General features: G+C 45.4%; 1 protein-coding gene across 1 annotated transcript in view; it reads right to left on the bottom strand.

The window, feature by feature from the left end:
* Window positions 1–12,794, bottom strand: part of LOC308657401 (ankyrin repeat domain-containing protein 62-like) — a 47,340-nt gene extending 34,546 nt beyond the window's left edge. Inside the window, exons 1-2 of the mRNA XM_081309090.1 lie at window positions 12,756–12,794; window positions 4,386–4,467 (exon numbers count right to left, since the gene is read on the bottom strand). The gene's annotated coding sequence lies outside the window, so the exon portion shown is untranslated. The remainder of the gene's footprint in view (window positions 1–4,385; window positions 4,468–12,755) is intronic.
* Window positions 12,795–17,196: the final 4,402 nt, after the last annotated feature.

The raw sequence follows: 17,196 nt of genomic DNA, 5'->3' as shown, positions 1-17,196 counted from the left end.
AAGAACAATATGGGTCCCATCCTCAGTCAATGGTATCAGTCACCATTGCCAAGAGTCTTGATTTACTTGACCTGATAGTTGACTGAGCTCCTGGTAAGTGCTAGTGTGGATAAAAGACTTCAGATGTGGTGGCGTTCCTGCAGGTAGGGCCAGAGCAGTGTCTCAATGAGTGAGCATGGGGGGCAGCCAGGGGTCGGAAATGGTGACAGCAAGGAAGGGATTTGCAAGGGAGAGAAAGAGACCATGATTCAATGGCATCTGCATGGCTCAAAACAAATACAGTTGGAGTCCTGTCAAGTGACTGAAAGGACAGGGGACAGGGATGCATACACCGAGAGAGGCCCGATTTACACTCTGAAAGGTTTCTAGTTGACTTGACAACACTGGGACCATCACGTGCATAAAACATCAGTGCATAAAGGCAACGTGGGTACACCGAGGTTCATGCCTCATACGTGCAGTGTAGCGAGAGCAACGTGACACATCCCCCGGGTACATCGAATGCGAGGGGCCTGTGCGAAATTGGTGGCGATTGTGTAGAATATAATTTGGATGCACACCTGGACTGGGGGAAGGTATGCAGACACGTAGAGGACACGAAGTCGTCAGTGCGAGGGAACAATGAGCTTCCTAAGTGAATTCAACTAAAAATCTGTGTGCCTAGAACGGGGGATCATTTCACAAGTCTGTAAAACGTATCCAATCAGATGGGACAGGAACTAGAGGACAGGATTCAGGTGTTTGTGTTCACCATCTGGTTTCTGTGCTGCTCAGCTGCCTACACTGAGGAAAGTGTTCTGCATGTTTGGCGTGCGATGTCCTGAGCCTTGGAATTGCCAAAGTCCTCAATGAATCAGAAGAGCTGGCATTCAGGCTCAGTGGTAGAGAAACTGCTTTGCATGTCAAGGTCCTGGGTTCAATTCCCTCCCTTGAAAATGACTATTACAGGCATGAATAGGAATAGGGTCGATGGCATCAGTGTCGTGAAGGAGGAACTTTGGATGGGCAGCCTGAGAGACCATGCAAGGAAGCTATTGCCTATGTCCTGATAATACCATACTTTTTCTATAGGAAAGAGGAGAGGGGAAACGTATAGTGAGGTAACATAGTAAGTGAGTGCAGAATAAAGCACACAGAAGGAGGAGGTCACTGACTGAGTAAATCCGTGCATAGAGCACAATATGGGTGTGAGCCATCAAAGAGCACGCTGGGTGTCGTGATAGCACTCAATCTGATTGTTTTTACGTGGCTTCTTCACATGTCTCACTGGCTCACCATCTATTTTTGTGTCCAAGTCCAATATGGAGCTCAGTCTCTCAGGAGCCTGACACTACCGCCTAGCTGTCCACTGCACATCTGGAAACTCTGCAGCACGTTAGCCTAAGCTTCCTCATTCATGATTATAAATCCCTAAATCCAGTAGTGGATCTTGGGTTTTACCCACCACTGAGTTAATGGTTGCCTTGAATGGTGTTTTTCTCACGTTGATAAAGGCAATTTTGTACCAACGTGAATGCCCACGTTGACACTGGCCTTTTCTGTATCCAATCTCCCCTTCCAATGGGGGATACAAAAGAATGAGGAATGGGAGCCTTTCAGAGGTTTTCCCATAATGCCACCATTTCAGGTGTGTCCATAGACGCCTTTCCAAAGAACTCCTAGTGCAAAATGTACCTGATGTAATAGTCTTGACATCCTTCTTCCTGGCACCCTTCATCTCTATGTCTGTAGTTTCACGAGAATGTCTCAATCCAGTGGGAGGCTGGATGGGTTTGGGAAAATGATATCAAATAAAAGCTGTGTAATTACTGCCATGTGTAGGTCTTAGGAAGAGAAGCGCAAGGTGCAATTACCTTCAAGGAAGGAGCCGTCTGAGATACTGAAAAGGAAAAGGGACATAGAGTCAATTAGCCATGCATGTGACCAAACCAGCCATACCTTGGTCTCATATTAAGAAGGAGCTGGACACTCATGCTTCACTTTGGGAATAACTTTGGTAGCCTTTGGCCCCTTAGGGTTTGTGTGCATATTTCCTGGTTTTGGGTTCTCAAAACCACAAGGCTGCATGGTACCACCTTAAACAGGGGCAGAAACATAGGTTGAATCAACACAAGCAGTGAAGTTTCCAACCCCGAGACTCTTTGCAATGGCCATAAATCAAAGAGGAAAGCGAATGGATGCCAACGGAGAGAGGCACAGTGAGGAAGGATGTGATGGCAGATATCTTCCTTGACACATATGGGAGTTCTTCAGTGCGCTGCACTCCCAACACCTGTGCTGTTCCTCCAGTTGTGCTAGAAGTCAGGGAGCACCAATGGTGTGGAGTGCAGTGAAAGGGGTCATCCATTTCTGATCCAAGAACTTTCCCCCCACCGATTGGCTGAGATATACACTTTCAGCAGAAGGGCTCATTAAAAACATTCTTGATTTCCATACCCACGGGGGACACTGGTGTGCCCTCCTTCCTTGCATCCTCCGCTTTAGGCAACTTGGGCTTTCTTGATGCAATCACGGGAGAAGACAGAGGACTCAGTTCTAGGAAACAATGGATGGTAAGATTAAAGTCTCAAAGTATGGTAAAGCAAAGGGAAAAGGGTCGACTGTGTTATCGCAGAAGTCTTTCCTTCCCATAACTTTCCATACTTATAACCTGTGGGAAGGCCCATGAAAAATAAGTCTTTGGATACTCAAAGTATGAGCTCTCCCAAGTCTTCAGTTTCCACCGAATCTGCTTTCCTCTATGTTGGTCATCTTTCAAGGATTTCCATGAAATGACTGTCTCACAAAATGAGCTCTGAATAGGGTCAGGAGTCACTCAGGACTAGAGCACATTTGTAGCTTGCTAAAAGCTCTGGATTCCATCGCACTATGTCCCCCTGCCCAGAATAGGGAAGGAGATGAGAGCGGTCTTTTTGAAAAAAGCCAGTGCTTCTACAATCATAGACATCCCCTCTGAACCACTGACATCACTGCAAAATGCAGGCTCCAGGCCTGCACGTGCGGCACAGGGAAATGACTTGCTCTAGTTTGACTCCATGTACCATTCTCCTCTACTTTGAATAATCTACGGACAGACAGTACTCCCAGTTTTCATTTGAAGGCAGACCTACTGAAAACAGCTGAGATGCATTCCCTGTTTCCTCATCACACTCTCCAAATGTACCCAGCTGACTTCTTGCTTGCCTTCCTCCTTTCCCTTACCCTTCTGCTTTTCAGAAAGAACCTCGACCATGGTGGTCTCCATCTTGATTGTCCACTTGATTGTCTTTGTAGGGATTTCTCCCACTCACTCTTTTTCTCAAATAACCTTACAAGGACCTTCCCCCTTGTCAAGAGCCATGCTCAGAGATGAAAGCAAATCCTTGGCCTTCCATAAGTCTCCTTTGGTCCTCAGCTATCTCCCCATGGCTCTTCACTGAGGCTTCATTAAGGAGAAGTCCATTCCCTGACTCCTCAGAATGTGCTCTGAGGGCCAGGAGCATTGGAATCACCTTAGAACCCATTACAGATGCAGAATTCAAGACCTGCCGAATTGCAGTGCGTATTTTGAACCTGGTCCCCAACAGATGACCCACGGGAGTGGAGAGATGCAGTCTGTGGGAGTCCAACCCTAAATTCTTCAACTTCAACTGCCTATTTGGAATCGAGCCACAGTCTCCTCTCTACCAGGTCCCCCAAATCAAAGATGTATAAGGAGTCAATTTTTGCAGTGGACCTTCGGTCAGGCTGGGGCCTTGGTGATCAATCCGTAACCAACCCTACACTTCCCAAGTCCAGGAGGGTGCTCCAAAAAATACCAGCGTTTCTTAGGATGTTCAATTCTGTTTGTGGCTGTGGGACCATGTCAGTTTACGGGTGGTCCATCAAGGTAGCTCTGCATGACCTGGGACTGAGTTCCTGAACGCCTTTCTCTCCAGGAGGAAGACAGGAAGATTGGAACAACTGGCACTACATCTCATGCCAAGTTTGGTCCCTGAAGCTCACAAGGCTTTCTGGCATCTCTAATATGCTTCTCTCCCTGTCTCTCTCTTTCTCTCTCTGTAGCCAGTCATCTGAGATTCCCCCCTTCACGGTGCACACCTGCTTGCTTCTTTTCTCTCCATTGACTCCCTGTACTCTGTTTTGCTCCTTCTTCAATCCACCTTCTACTGTCCCCTCCAGTGTTTCCCAGCCTTAGTCTGCTCAGGTTTTGAATCATTGGTTCCGATCACCTCATGACACTCTGGATGTTACCTGTCCCTCCAAAGGCAGGAGATGTACCCATTGTTACCTTCCACTACTCAGTAGATTCCTGTCTTCCACTGTTCAAATAGACTGCTGCTTAGGATTGAAATAAATATGCTGTCCACTGTAATTTTTTATATGAAAAATATAAAGGCTCTTACCATCCAGAGTATGCGTTTCCTTTTCAAATGCATCCTCAGAGAAACCATCAAAGCGCTCTCCTATGCAAATCTCAGAGACTCTCTGGTAAAATTCATAACAAATTGATATCATTTAAAATTCATATCAATAACCCATTCTGAATCAGCATGTTAAATCAGACATGTCGCTTGGGCTGTGCACGTCAGTAAGGATTAAAAAACTAGACAAGTCTAATCTTCCAAAATTGAACGATTGAAAAGAGAACTTCATATATCCTCCCCCACGAAGACCAACTTTCATCTTCACATGGCTACTGACTCTGAAAGGAGAACGCCACCACAGAAGAAACACAGCCTCCCAAAACATACTATCTGATGCGCGAAACTGCGCAGACATACTACTCCTGTAACACCTAACCCGACTCAACGTTTTCTAGCATAAAGGAGAGAATGATATTTAAAATATACTCGAACACATTCTGGCAAATTCGGATATCAGCCAGCATTACACACAGGCAACATTCTGATGACAGGACATTTGGGATAGAATCACGTTGGTTTGTAAGAATTTGAATTATGCTATGCTGAAGGGAAACGGAACAGCATTACCTGGGCCTCCTTAGCTGAACAAAAACTTTTGCAATCTAAAAAACCTTTGGGGAAATTTTTACTGAGAGGAAGACTCATCCTTCGCATATGATGCCAAATTAGGGAGAGAAAGATTTCTCCATTTTGCATTTACCTAACTTGGGCTCAATGATGTGGTTGTGTAGGCAGCACTTTGTAGTCAAAAAGCAAACAGTGACAGAACAGGGTACCAAGGCATAAAAGTGATTTTGAGTACACATTTTCAAGACGCCCTGGTACATGAAAATTGAATAGGCCAGGAGACAGGCACAAAAAGAGTGTGGAGGAATCTAGCAGGGCAACTCAGAATATCATGGGAATGAAAATGCCTTTCCTGATTGCATAGTCCGAACATTCAACGTGGGTCTATGGGAAAGCACAGGTGTCTTTCTTTTCTTTCTTTCTTTCCCTTTCTTTCTTTTTTCTTTCTCTTTCTTTCTTCCTTTTTAAATATTCATTTTCTATCCTGCTTTTTTGGTCAATTTGTTTATTACTTCTGCAAGCCTTTGGGGTAGTTTCTTGGATCTTGGAGACACAAGATCCTATTCTTGTGCCAACAGTAATATTTTAACATCTGCCTTTCCTATTCTTGCCCCTTCCCCCGTTTTCTCATGGCTCTCTTGCCTGAATGCTCAGGAAGCTGTGTTCCAGAATTGACCCAGTTCTCTAATGGGGAATAGACACTGAAGACAAGGCCTATTGAAATCCATGGCCCTTGGTTAGAGGCTAGTAGTATAATCCTAACCTTTTGGGCCACAAGTAGGGACCACCCTTGAACATGAGTCCATTCGGTGGCCATTGGTGTTTTTCATGAGTTCATCATAATAACCAGCTCTTAAATCAGTCTAATATTTGATCATAAGTCATTGATCATTTCAGGAGGTTATCCAAATGGAAGCAGAAAACCCCAAGCAATTTTAGGCCTCAGACCTAAGGAGCAACTAGTTCAATAAGGTACCATGAATTCTGAAATGGTTTGCACATTCTCAAAGTTTCCAAGTGTTTTTAGACCGAAGGATTCAGTGATGATCTCGGCTTGATGAGAATAGTCAGAGAGGTAATTTCATGGGGCCTACTGTCCATTAGTAGAGCAAGGCAAATGTTGGGAAGCCAGGAAGGGAAATGGCCATGTTTACATACCTTTGGCTTCCACTTCTTGGAACCACCAAGGGTTGTGCCCTCTTCCTCTGCCTTCACATGGAAATGTGCTTCTGCTGACAAATATGCAGATTTACATAAATGAATTAGAACATCCTGAACAGGGATGCTGTGTCCTAATGGAAATACACAGTTCTAACAGTAATTCACTTCTCTTTTCCCACACATGCATTTACGTGCAGCTTCACTTTCAGCTGAATGCTGATTTTTTTTACTTACATTGCTACTGTGTGTGAGTGAGTGAACCTGGAATGGGACCCATGGACTTTGGCATGCTTGGCAAACACTCTGCCACCGGATTTCCTCCCTTGGGATGTTATGCTAGGTATTACGAAAACCATTGGATGAAGCTGACATAAATTTCCTAGGTACACAGACTGCTGTTTCTTGCATTGCTCCTTGGCTAGCTCTTTACTTGTTTTTCCACTGGATGATTCCCTGAGCTCTGGATAATCATGATTTCTGGATTGCAGGGAAGAACAATATGGGTCCCATCCTCAGTCAATGGTATCAGTCACCATTGCCAAGAGTCTTGATTTACTTGACCTGATAGTTGACTGAGCTCCTGGTAAGTGCTAGTGTGGATAAAAGACTTCAGATGTGGTGGCGTTCCTGCAGGTAGGGCCAGAGCAGTGTCTCAATGAGTGAGCATGGGGGGCAGCCAGGGGTCGGAAATGGTGACAGCAAGGAAGGGATTTGCAAGGGAGAGAAAGAGACCATGATTCAATGGCATCTGCATGGCTCAAAACAAATACAGTTGGAGTCCTGTCAAGTGACTGAAAGGACAGGGGACAGGGATGCATACACCAAGAGAGGCCCGATTTACACTCTGAAAGGTTTCTAGTTGACTTGACAACACTGGGACCATCACGTGCATAAAACATCAGTGCATAAAGGCAACGTGGGTACACCGAGGTTCATGCCTCATACGTGCAGTGTAGCGAGAGCAACGTGACACATCCCCCGGGTACATCGAATGCGAGGGGCCTGTGCGAAATTGGTGGCGATTGTGTAGAATATAATTTGGATGCACACCTGGACTGGGGGAAGGTATGCAGACACGTAGAGGACACGAAGTCGTCAGTGCGAGGGAACAATGAGCTTCCTAAGTGAATTCAACTAAAAATCTGTGTGCCTAGAACGGGGGATCATTTCACAAGTCTGTAAAACGTATCCAATCAGATGGGACAGGAACTAGAGGACAGGATTCAGGTGTTTGTGTTCACCATCTGGTTTCTGTGCTGCTCAGCTGCCTACACTGAGGAAAGTGTTCTGCATGTTTGGCGTGCGATGTCCTGAGCCTTGGAATTGCCAACGTCCTCAATGAATCAGAAGAGCTGGCATTCAGGCTCAGTGGTAGAGAAACTGCTTTGCATGTCAAGGTCCTGGGTTCAATTCCCTCCCTTGAAAATGACTATTACAGGCATGAATAGGAATAGGGTCGATGGCATCAGTGTCGTGAAGGAGGAACTTTGGATGGGCAGCCTGAGAGACCATGCAAGGAAGCTATTGCCTATGTCCTGATAATACCATACTTTTTCTATAGGAAAGAGGAGAGGGGAAACGTATAGTGAGGTAACATAGTAAGTGAGTGCAGAATAAAGCACACAGAAGGAGGAGGTCACTGACTGAGTAAATCCGTGCATAGAGCACAATATGGGTGTGAGCCATCAAAGAGCACGCTGGGTGTCGTGATAGCACTCAATCTGATTGTTTTTACGTGGCTTCTTCACATGTCTCACTGGCTCACCATCTATTTTTGTGTCCAAGTCCAATATGGAGCTCAGTCTCTCAGGAGCCTGACACTACCGCCTAGCTGTCCACTGCACATCTGGAAACTCTGCAGCACGTTAGCCTAAGCTTCCTCATTCATGATTATAAATCCCTAAATCCAGTAGTGGATCTTGGGTTTTACCCACCACTGAGTTAATGGTTGCCTTGAATGGTGTTTTTCTCACGTTGATAAAGGCAATTTTAGGCAATTTTGTACCAACGTGAATGCCCACGTTGACACTGGCCTTTTCTGTATCCAATCTCCCCTTCCAATGGGGGATACAAAAGATGAGGAATGGGAGCCTTTCAGAGGTTTTCCCATAATGCCACCATTTCAGGTGTGTCCATAGACGCCTTTCCAAAGAACTCCTAGTGCAAAATGTACCTGATGTAATAGTCTTGACATCCTTCTTCCTGGCACCCTTCATCTCTATGTCTGTAGTTTCACGAGAATGTCTCAATCCAGTGGGAGGCTGGATGGGTTTGGGAAAATGATATCAAATAAAAGCTGTGTAATTACTGCCATGTGTAGGTCTTAGGAAGAGAAGCGCAAGGTGCAATTACTTCAAGGAAGGAGCCGTCTGAGATACTGAAAAGGAAAAGGGACATAGAGTCAATTAGCCATGCATGTGACCAAACCAGCATACCTTGGTCTCATATTAAGAAGGAGCTGGACACTCATGCTTCACTTTGGGAATAACTTTGGTAGCCTTTGGCCCCTTAGGGTTTGTGTGCATATTTCCTGGTTTTGGGTTCTCAAAACCACAAGGCTGCATGGTACCACCTTAAACAGGGGCAGAAACATAGGTTGAATCAACACAAGCAGTGAAGTTTCCAACCCCGAGACTCTTTGCAATGGCCATAAATCAAAGAGGAAAGCGAATGGATGCCAACGGAGAGAGGCACAGTGAGGAAGGATGTGATGGCAGATATCTTCCTTGACACATATGGGAGTTCTTCAGTGCGCTGCACTCCCAACACCTGTGCTGTTCCTCCAGTTGTGCTAGAAGTCAGGGAGCACCAATGGTGTGGAGTGCAGTGAAGGGGTCATCCATTTCTGATCCAAGAACTTTCCCCCCACCGATTGGCTGAGATATACACTTTCAGCAGAAGGGCTCATTAAAAACATTCTTGATTTCCATACCCACGGGGGACACTGGTGTGCCCTCCTTCCTTGCATCCTCCGCTTTAGGCAACTTGGGCTTTCTTGATGCAATCACGGGAGAAGACAGAGGACTCAGTTCTAGGAAACAATGGATGGTAAGATTAAAGTCTCAAAGTATGGTAAAGCAAAGGGAAAAGGGTCGACTGTGTTATCGCAGAAGTCTTTCCTTCCCATAACTTTCCATACTTATAACCTGTGGGAAGGCCCATGAAAAATAAGTCTTTGGATACTCAAAGTATGAGCTCTCCCAAGTCTTCAGTTTCCACCGAATCTGCTTTCCTCTATGTTGGTCATCTTTCAAGGATTTCCATGAAATGACTGTCTCACAAAATGAGCTCTGAATAGGGTCAGGAGTCACTCAGGACTAGAGCACATTTGTAGCTTGCTAAAAGCTCTGGATTCCATCGCACTATGTCCCCCTGCCCAGAATAGGGAAGGAGATGAGAGCGGTCTTTTTGAAAAAAGCCAGTGCTTCTACAATCATAGACATCCCCTCTGAACCACTGACATCACTGCAAATGCAGGCTCCAGGCCTGCACGTACAGGGAAATGACTTGCTCTAGTTTGACTCCATGTACCATTCTCCTCTACTTTGAATAATCTACGGACAGACAGTACTCCCAGTTTTCATTTGAAGGCAGACCTACTGAAAACAGCTGAGATGCATTCCCTGTTTCCTCATCACACTCTCCAAATGTACCCAGCTGACTTCTTGCTTGCCTTCCTCCTTTCCCTTACCCTTCTGCTTTTCAGAAAGAACCTCGACCATGGTGGTCTCCATCTTGATTGTCCACTTGATTGTCTTTGTAGGGATTTCTCCCACTCACTCTTTTTCTCAAATAACCTTACAAGGACCTTCCCCCTTGTCAAGAGCCATGCTCAGAGATGAAAGCAAATCCTTGGCCTTCCATAAGTCTCCTTTGGTCCTCAGCTATCTCCCCATGGCTCTTCACTGAGGCTTCATTAAGGAGAAGTCCATTCCCTGACTCCTCAGAATGTGCTCTGAGGGCCAGGAGCATTGGAATCACCTTAGAACCCATTACAGATGCAGAATTCAAGACCTGCCGAATTGCAGTGCGTATTTTGAACCTGGTCCCCAACAGATGACCCACGGGAGTGGAGAGATGCAGTCTGTGGGAGTCCAACCCTAAATTCTTCAACTTCAACTGCCTATTTGGAATCGAGCCACAGTCTCCTCTCTACCAGGTCCCCCAAATCAAAGATGTATAAGGAGTCAATTTTTGCAGTGGACCTTCGGTCAGGCTGGGGCCTTGGTGATCAATCCGTAACCAACCCTACACTTCCCAAGTCCAGGAGGGTGCTCCAAAAAATACCAGCGTTTCTTAGGATGTTCAATTCTGTTTGTGGCTGTGGGACCATGTCAGTTTACGGGTGGTCCATCAAGGTAGCTCTGCATGACCTGGGACTGAGTTCCTGAACGCCTTTCTCTCCAGGAGGAAGACAGGAAGATTGGAACAACTGGCACTACATCTCATGCCAAGTTTGGTCCCTGAAGCTCACAAGGCTTTCTGGCATCTCTAATATGCTTCTCTCCCTGTCTCTCTCTTTCTCTCTCTGTAGCCAGTCATCTGAGATTCCCCCCTTCACGGTGCACACCTGCTTGCTTCTTTTCTCTCCATTGACTCCCTGTACTCTGTTTTGCTCCTTCTTCAATCCACCTTCTACTGTCCCCTCCAGTGTTTCCCAGCCTTAGTCTGCTCAGGTTTTGAATCATTGGTTCCAATCACCTCATGACACTCTGGATGTTACCTGTCCCTCCAAAGGCAGGAGATGTACCCATTGTTACCTTCCACTACTCAGTAGATTCCTGTCTTCCACTGTTCAAATAGACTGCTGCTTAGGATTGAAATAAATATGCTGTCCACTGTAATTTTTTATATGAAAAATATAAAGGCTCTTACCATCCAGAGTATGCGTTTCCTTTTCAAATGCATCCTCAGAGAAACCATCAAAGCGCTCTCCTATGCAAATCTCAGAGACTCTCTGGTAAAATTCATAACAAATTGATATCATTTAAAATTCATATCAATAACCCATTCTGAATCAGCATGTTAAAGCAGACATGTCGCTTGGGCTGTGCACGTCAGTAAGGATTAAAAAACTAGACAAGTCTAATCTTCCAAAATTGAACGATTGAAAAGAGAACTTCATATATCCTCCCCCACGAAGACCAACTTTCATCTTCACATGGCTACTGACTCTGAAAGGAGAACGCCACCACAGAAGAAACACAGCCTCCCAAAACATACTATCTGATGCGCGAAACTGCGCAGACATACTACTCCTGTAACACCTAACCCGACTCAACGTTTTCTAGCATAAAGGAGAGAATGATATTTAAAATATACTCGAACACATTCTGGCAAATTCGGATATCAGCCAGCATTACACACAGGCAACATTCTGATGACAGGACATTTGGGATAGAATCACGTTGGTTTGTAAGAATTTGAATTATGCTATGCTGAAGGGAAACGGAACAGCATTACCTGGGCCTCCTTAGCTGAACAAAAACTTTTGCAATCTAAAAAACCTTTGGGGAAATTTTTACTGAGAGGAAGACTCATCCTTCGCATATGATGCCAAATTAGGGAGAGAAAGATTTCTCCATTTTGCATTTACCTAACTTGGGCTCAATGATGTGGTTGTGTAGGCAGCACTTTGTAGTCAAAAAGCAAACAGTGACAGAACAGGGTACCAAGGCATAAAAGTGATTTTGAGTACACATTTTCAAGACGCCCTGGTACATGAAAATTGAATAGGCCAGGAGACAGGCACAAAAAGAGTGTGGAGGAATCTAGCAGGGCAACTCAGAATATCATGGGAATGAAAATGCCTTTCCTGATTGCATAGTCCGAACATTCAACGTGGGTCTATGGGAAAGCACAGGTGTCTTTCTTTTCTTTCTTTCTTTCCCTTTCTTTCTTTTTTCTTTCTCTTTCTTTCTTCCTTTTTAAATATTCATTTTCTATCCTGCTTTTTTGGTCAATTTGTTTATTACTTCTGCAAGCCTTTGGGGTAGTTTCTTGGATCTTGGAGACACAAGATCCTATTCTTGTGCCAACAGTAATATTTTAACATCTGCCTTTCCTATTCTTGCCCCTTCCCCCGTTTTCTCATGGCTCTCTTGCCTGAATGCTCAGGAAGCTGTGTTCCAGAATTGACCCAGTTCTCTAATGGGGAATAGACACTGAAGACAAGGCCTATTGAAATCCATGGCCCTTGGTTAGAGGCTAGTAGTATAATCCTAACCTTTTGGGCCACAAGTAGGGACCACCCTTGAACATGAGTCCATTCGGTGGCCATTGGTGTTTTTCATGAGTTCATCATAATAACCAGCTCTTAAATCAGTCTAATATTTGATCATAAGTCATTGATCATTTCAGGAGGTTATCCAAATGGAAGCAGAAAACCCCAAGCAATTTTAGGCCTCAGACCTAAGGAGCAACTAGTTCAATAAGGTACCATGAATTCTGAAATGGTTTGCACATTCTCAAAGTTTCCAAGTGTTTTTAGACCGAAGGATTCAGTGATGATCTCGGCTTGATGAGAATAGTCAGAGAGGTAATTTCATGGGGCCTACTGTCCATTAGTAGAGCAAGGCAAATGTTGGGAAGCCAGGAAGGGAAATGGCCATGTTTACATACCTTTGGCTTCCACTTCTTGGAACCACCAAGGGTTGTGCCCGCTTCCTCTGCCTTCACATGGAAATGTGCTTCTGCTGACAAATATGCAGATTTACATAAATGAATTAGAACATCCTGAACAGGGATGCTGTGTCCTAATGGAAATACACAGTTCTAACAGTAATTCACTTCTCTTTTCCCACACATGCATTTACGTGCAGCTTCACTTTCAGCTGAATGCTGATTTTTTTACTTACATTGCTACTGTGTGTGAGTGAGTGAACCTGGAATGGGACCCATGGACTTTGGCATGCTTGGCAAACACTCTGCCACCGGATTTCCTCCCTTGGGATGTTATGCTAGGTATTACGAAAACCATTGGATGAAGCTGACATAAATTTCCTAGGTACACAGACTGCTGTTTCTTGCATTGCTCCTTGGCTAGCTCTTTACTTGTTTTTCCACTGGATGATTCCCTGAGCTCTGGATCATCATGATTTCTGGATTGCAGGGAAGAACAATATGGGTCCCATCCTCAGTCAATGGTATCAGTCACCATTGCCAAGAGTCTTGATTTACTTGACCTGATAGTTGACTGAGCTCCTGGTAAGTGCTAGTGTGGATAAAAGACTTCAGATGTGGTGGTGTTCCTGCAGGTAGGGCCAGAGCAGTGTCTCAATGAGTGAGCATGGGGGGCAGCCAGGGGTCGGAAATGGTGACAGCAAGGAAGGGATTTGCAAGGGAGAGAAAGAGACCATGATTCAATGGCATCTGCATGGCTCAAAACAAATACAGTTGGAGTCCTGTCAAGTGACTGAAAGGACAGGGGACAGGGATGCATACACCGAGAGAGGCCCGATTTACACTCTGAAAGGTTTCTAGTTGACTTGACAACACTGGGACCATCACGTGCATAAAACATCAGTGCATAAAGGCAACGTGGGTACATGCCTCATACGTGCAGTGTAGCGAGAGCAACGTGACACATCCCCCGGGTACATCGAATGCAAGGGGCCTGTGCGAAATTGGTGGCGATTGTGTAGAATATAATTTGGATGCACACCTGGACTGGGGGAAGGTATGCAGACACGTAGAGGACACGAAGTCGTCAGTGCGAGGGAACAATGAGCTTCCTAAGTGAATTCAACTAAAAATCTGTGTGCCTAGAACGGGGGATCATTTCACAAGTCTGTAAAACGTATCCAATCAGATGGGACAGGAACTAGAGGACAGGATTCAGGTGTTTGTGTTCACCATCTGGTTTCTGTGCTGCTCAGCTGCCTACACTGAGGAAAGTGTTCTTCATGTTTGGCGTGCGATGTCCTGAGCCTTGGAATTGCCAACGTCCTCAATGAATCAGAAGAGCTGGCATTCAGGCTCAGTGGTAGAGAAACTGCTTTGCATGTCAAGGTCCTGGGTTCAATTCCCTCCCTTGAAAATGACTATTACAGGCATGAATAGGAATAGGGTCGATGGCATCAGTGTCGTGAAGGAGGAACTTTGGATGGGCAGCCTGAGAGACCATGCAAGGAAGCTATTGCCTATGTCCTGATAATACCATACTTTTTCTATAGGAAAGAGGAGAGGGGAAACGTATAGTGAGGTAACATAGTAAGTGAGTGTAGAATAAAGCACACAGAAGGAGGAGGTCACTGACTGAGTAAATCCGTGCATAGAGCACAATATGGGTGTGAGCCATCAAAGAGCACGCTGGGTGTCGTGATAGCACTCAATCTGATTGTTTTTACGTGGCTTCTTCACATGTCTCACTGGCTCACCATCTATTTTTGTGTCCAAGTCCAATATGGAGCTCAGTCTCTCAGGAGCCTGACACTACCGCCTAGCTGTCCACTGCACATCTGGAAACTCTGCAGCACGTTAGCCTAAGCTTCCTCATTCATGATTATAAATCCCTAAATCCAGTAGTGGATCTTGGGTTTTACCCACCACTGAGTTAATGGTTGCCTTGAATGGTGTTTTTCTCACGTTGATAAAGGCAATTTTGTACCAACGTGAATGCCCACGTTGACACTGGCCTTTTCTGTATCCAATCTCCCCTTCCAATGGGGGATACAAAAGAATGAGGAATGGGAGCCTTTCAGAGGTTTTCCCATAATGCCACCATTTCAGGTGTGTCCATAGACGCCTTTCCAAAGAACTCCTAGTGCAAAATGTACCTGATGTAATAGTCTTGACATCCTTCTTCCTGGCACCCTTCATCTCTATGTCTGTAGTTTCACGAGAATGTCTCAATCCAGTGGGAGGCTGGATGGGTTTGGGAAAATGATATCAAATAAAAGCTGTGTAATTACTGCCATGTGTAGGTCTTAGGAAGAGAAGCGCAAGGTGCAATTACCTTCAAGGAAGGAGCCGTCTGAGATACTGAAAAGGAAAAGGGACATAGAGTCAATTAGCCATGCATGTGACCAAACCAGCCATACCTTGGTCTCATATTAAGAAGGAGCTGGACACTCATGCTTCACTTTGGGAATAACTTTGGTAGCCTTTGGCCCCTTAGGGTTTGTGTGCATATTTCCTGGTTTTGGGTTCTCAAAACCACAAGGCTGCATGGTACCACCTTAAACAGGGGCAGAAACATAGGTTGAATCAACACAAGCAGTGAAGTTTCCAACCCCGAGACTCTTTGCAATGGCCATAAATCAAAGAGGAAAGCGAATGGATGCCAACGGAGAGAGGCACAGTGAGGAAGGATGTGATGGCAGATATCTTCCTTGACACATATGGGAGTTCTTCAGTGCGCTGCACTCCCAACACCTGTGCTGTTCCTCCAGTTGTGCTAGAAGTCAGGGAGCACCAATGGTGTGGAGTGCAGTGAAAGGGGTCATCCATTTCTGATCCAAGAACTTTCCCCCCACCGATTGGCTGAGATATACACTTTCAGCAGAAGGGCTCATTAAAAACATTCTTGATTTCCATACCCACGGGGGACACTGGTGTGCCCTCCTTCCTTGCATCCTCCGCTTTAGGCAACTTGGGCTTTCTTGATGCAATCACGGGAGAAGACAGAGGACTCAGTTCTAGGAAACAATGGATGGTAAGATTAAAGTCTCAAAGTATGGTAAAGCAAAGGGAAAAGGGTCGACTGTGTTATCGCAGAAGTCTTTCCTTCCCATAACTTTCCATACTTATAACCTGTGGGAAGGCCCATGAAAAATAAGTCTTTGGATACTCAAAGTATGAGCTCTCCCAAGTCTTCAGTTTCCACCGAATCTGCTTTCCTCTATGTTGGTCATCTTTCAAGGATTTCCATGAAATGACTGTCTCACAAAATGAGCTCTGAATAGGGTCAGGAGTCACTCAGGACTAGAGCACATTTGTAGCTTGCTAAAAGCTCTGGCTATGTCCCCCTGCCCAGAATAGGGAAGGAGATGAGAGCGGTCTTTTTGAAAAAAGCCAGTGCTTCTACAATCATAGACATCCCCTCTGAACCACTGACATCACTGCAAAATGCAGGCTCCAGGCCTGCACGTGCGGCACAGGGAAATGACTTGCTCTAGTTTGACTCCATGTACCATTCTCCTCTACTTTGAATAATCTACGGACAGACAGTACTCCCAGTTTTCATTTGAAGGCAGACCTACTGAAAACAGCTGAGATGCATTCCCTGTTTCCTCATCACACTCTCCAAATGTACCCAGCTGACTTCTTGCTTGCCTTCCTCCTTTCCCTTACCCTTCTGCTTTTCAGAAAGAACCTCGACCATGGTGGTCTCCATCTTGATTGTCCACTTGATTGTCTTTGTAGGGATTTCTCCCACTCACTCTTTTTCTCAAATAACCTTACAAGGACCTTCCCCCTTGTCAAGAGCCATGCTCAGAGATGAAAGCAAATCCTTGGCCTTCCATAAGTCTCCTTTGGTCCTCAGCTATCTCCCCATGGCTCTTCACTGAGGCTTCATTAAGGAGAAGTCCATTCCCTGACTCCTCAGAATGTGCTCTGAGGGCCAGGAGCATTGGAATCACCTTAGAACCCATTACAGATGCAGAATTCAAGACCTGCCGAATTGCAGTGTGTATTTTGAACCTGGTCCCCAACAGATGACCCACGGGAGTGGAGAGATGCAGTCTGTGGGAGTCCAACCCTAAATTCTTCAACTTCAACTGCCTATTTGGAATCGAGCCACAGTCTCCTCTCTACCAGGTCCCCCAAATCAAAGATGTATAAGGAGTCAATTTTTGCAGTGGACCTTCGGTCAGGCTGGGGCCTTGGTGATCAATCCGTAACCAACCCTACACTTCCCAAGTCCAGGAGGGTGCTCCAAAAAATACCAGCGTTTCTTAGGATGTTCAATTCTGTTTGTGGCTGTGGGACCATGTCAGTTTACGGGTGGTCCATCAAGGTAGCTCTGCATGACCTGGGACTGAGTTCCTGAACGCCTTTCTCTCCAGGAGGAAGACAGGAAGATTGGAACAACTGGCACTACATCTCATGCCAAGTTTGG

The sequence above is a fragment of the Spermophilus citellus genome (genome assembly GCF_964194105.1).
Source record: "Spermophilus citellus genome assembly, chromosome: 1".
Classification (NCBI taxonomy): Eukaryota; Metazoa; Chordata; class Mammalia; order Rodentia; family Sciuridae; genus Spermophilus; species Spermophilus citellus.
Note: the sequence above shows the minus strand (reverse complement) of the source record. Positions and strands in the feature narration are given on the sequence as shown.